This window comes from Triticum dicoccoides, chromosome 5B (genome assembly GCF_002162155.2).
Source record: "Triticum dicoccoides isolate Atlit2015 ecotype Zavitan chromosome 5B, WEW_v2.0, whole genome shotgun sequence".
NCBI classification, from domain to species: Eukaryota; Viridiplantae; Streptophyta; class Magnoliopsida; order Poales; family Poaceae; genus Triticum; species Triticum dicoccoides.
Window position 1 is genome coordinate 214,968,549 of NC_041389.1, and position 3,826 is coordinate 214,972,374.

A 3,826-nucleotide genomic window follows, 5' to 3' on the forward strand; every position below is an offset into this window, starting at 1 on the left:
TACTTCATTTGTGTCCAACGACCAGACCAAGACCGCTTTCGGATCCCCACCTTTATCAATACTTCATACATATTTGCAATATTCAGATTGCTTTTATCATATTCTTGCTCGTTCTTCGATTGCTTGCAGGAATAGACCTTCGTGGTCAGGTTGATCGTGCACCGGCGTGGTCAATAACCTCTGGAGATTGGTTTAGCGATTGCTAAGGCGCAACGTCGTGCACGTTTGTAGTCGGATCGTCAAAGTCGTCTCCACCAAATCGATAGTTACCATCTCATCGAAAGATCGGGACACCCCGCCTCTATCAAAAGCTTTTTGAGTCAGGTATGTCTGTGCAGTCTGAATCTGAATCCAGAACGTGAGAGACTTTGACTCTATCTTCTCTTGGGCCAAAAGTGACGTGAGAGAACTTTTTGGACAGCAAATAAACATCTCTTTCTTCCTTATCTTCAGATGTGGATTGTACAAATGTCCCATACGCCTGCAATTAGACAAAACACAAAAGTGTGTGAAGTATTTTTGTTCTGGATAACATAAATAGATTATTGAATAGTTTGCACTAGAAATCACCTGACAAATATGCATATATGCAATATTTTTGGTCATATCCAAGGTAGTCATGTCCTCATCACCCCCACTTCACCCTTCCGTTTTATTCACCCTCTCTTTCCCAATCTCTCTCTCTCTTTCGCTTGCCTTTTGTTTGCTCATGTGTTAGTTCGTTTACCTTGTCATTATGGCTAGTCCTCCTATCCTTATTTTCACTCCCGAACAAGAAATTCTCAATTTTAAGCAAAGGGAGAGAGAAAATTTAAAAGATGCTTCGCATAGAATTTGCAATGCCCAATATAAAGCTACTAGGAAGCTTGCTACATCCGTTCTTCTCCACAATTTTTATGTAGGCATTACTCGTTGGAATAGATGTGTTCTTGATATTGCTACCGGAGGTGATTTCATGAGTAGCCATACGTTTGATGCTTATAATGCTACGTTAGATTTGTTTGGCCCACCACCTCTTTTGGTCAATGGAACGGTTTTAACTTTAGAACATGTGATGCAACGGCTTGATATTATTGAAAATAAGATTGCCACTGTTGAGTTGATTGAAAATTTGGATAAAAAGATTCATAATCACATTACCCAATTTGGATCTAGGGTTGGAGTTACTTTGAAAAATCTTAAAGAAAAATAACCTATAGTCAATGAAAAAAAAAGATCTAGACTCTGCTAGAATCGGTAAACTTGAGGATATCATTACAAACTTAGGTTCCGCGTTTTCCCCCATGAAAAACACTCCAAAACCCCCTACTAAAACTGCCAAGTTTATTTATGTTCCTAAAAATAAGGGTGAATCTTCTAGTAAGGGAGACGCGGATCTCAAATCCATAAGTGTTCTTCCCAATTGTCTCTCTATCGTGAAGGAATCTTTTGCTACCAATGAATTTCCTAAATTTTTGCCTAAAGGTTTAGCCATTGCTAAAAGGGGAGAAATCCCTAGAGATCACAAGTGCTCTACTTATGAATTTAGTGCCAAAGATGGCACTACTTAGATCTATGTTCGTTTTTATGCCTAGCTAGGGGCGTTAAACGATAGCGCTAGTTGGGAGGCAACCCAATTTTCTTTATGTTTTTTTGTTTTTGCTCCTGTTTAGTAATAAATCTTGCATCTACCTTCTGTTTAGATGTGTTTTTATCTTTTAATTAGTGTTTGTGCCAAGTAGAACATATAGGATAACCTATGATGATAGTTGATTTGATTCTGCTGAAAAACAGAAACTTTGCGCGCACGAATATAATTTTGTTAAATTACAGGAACGTGCTTTTGTGTTGATTCGTTTTGCTGCTGATCAATAAACAAATTTGCCAGGACTTCCTATTTTGGTAGGATTTTTAGAGTTCGAGAAGTTTGCGTTAGTTACAGATTGCTACAGACTGTTCTGTTTTTGACAGATTCTGTTTTTCGTGTGTTGTTTGCTTATTTTGATGCATCCATGGCTAGTAAAATAGTTTATAAACCATAGAGAAGTTGGAATACAGTAGGTTTAACACCAAAATAAATAAATAATGAGTTCATTACATTACCTTATGTGGTGGTTTTGTTTTCTTTCACTAACAGAGCTTATAAGATTTCCTGTTGAGTTTTGTGTTGTGAAGTTTTCAAGTTTTGGGTAAAGCTTTTATGGACTATGGAATAAGGAGTGGCAAGAGCCCAAGCTTGGGGATGCCCAAGGCACCCCAAGATATTAAAGGATAGCCAAAATCCTAATCTTGGGGATGCCCCGGGAAGGCATCCCCTCTTTCGCCTTCGTTCATTGGTAACTTTACTTGGAGCTATATTTTCCTTCGCCACATAATATGTGTTTTGCTTGGAGCATCGTGTATTATAGTAGTCTTTGCCTTTTAGTTTACCACAATCATACTTGCTGTACACACCTTTTGGGAAAAGCCTATTTGATTAGGATTTTCTAGAATACTCTATGTGCTTCACTTATATCTTTTGAGCTTGATAGTTTTTGCTCTAGTGCTTCACTTATATCTTTTAGAGAACGGTGGTGACTTATTTTTGAAGAAATTGCTAGTCTCTCATGCTTCACTTATATATTTTTGAGAGTCTTTTAGAACAGCATGGTATTTGCTGTGGTTATAAAATTGGTCCTAGAATGGTAGGCATCCAAGTTGGGTATAATAAAAACTATCATAGGAAGTGAATTGGATGCTATGATCAATTTGATAGTTGATAATTGTTTTGAGATATGGAGGTAGTGATATTAAAGTCCTGCTAGTTGGGTGATTATGAATTTATAGAATGCTTGTGTTGAAGTTAGCAAGTCCCGTAGCATGCACGTATGGTTAAAGTTGTGTAACAAATTTGAAACATGAGCGATAGTCTTTTCCTACCAATCTATCCCCTAGGAACATGCGTGTAGTACTTGATTTTTGATGACTTCTAAATTTTTGCAATAAGTATATGAGTTCTTTTGACTAATGTTGAGTCCATGGATTATACGCACTTTTACCTTTCCGGCATTGCTAGCCTCTTCGGTACCGTGCATTGCCCTTTCTTACCTTGAGAGTTGGTGCAAACTTCGCCGGTGCATCCAAACCCCGTGATACGATACGCTCTATCACACATAAACCTCCTTATATCTTCCTCAAAACAGCCACCATACCTACCTATTATGGCATTTCCATAGCCATTCCGAGATATATTGCCATGCAACTTTCCACCGTTCCGTTCATCATCATCATGACATACTTTACTTTTGTCATATTGCCATTGCATGATCATGTAGTTGACATCATATTTGTGGCAAAGCCACCATGCATTATTTTTCATACATGTCACTCTTGATTCATTGCACCATCCCGGTACTCAGCCGGAGGCATTCATATAGAGTCATATCTTGTTCTAGTTTCGAGTTGTAACTCATATGTTGTAATCAATAGAAGTGTGATGATCATCATTATTAGAGCATTGCCCAAAGAAAAAAAAAGAGAAAAAAAAGAAAGGCCAAAAAAAAGTCCCAAAAAAAGTAAAAAAGGAAAAAGCAAATAAATAAAAAGGGCAATGTTACTATCTGTTTTTCCACACTTGTGCTTCAAAGTAGCACCTTGTTCTTCATGTAGTGAGTCTCATATTTTTGTGCTTCATAGTAGCACCATGTTTTTTCATATAGTGAGTCTCATAAGTTGTCTTTTTCATACTAGTGGAAATTTTTCATTATAGAACTTGGCTTGTATATTCCTACGATGGGCTTCCTCAAATGCCCTAGGTCTTCATGAGCAAGTAAGTTGGATGCACACCCACTAGTTTTATTTTGTTGAG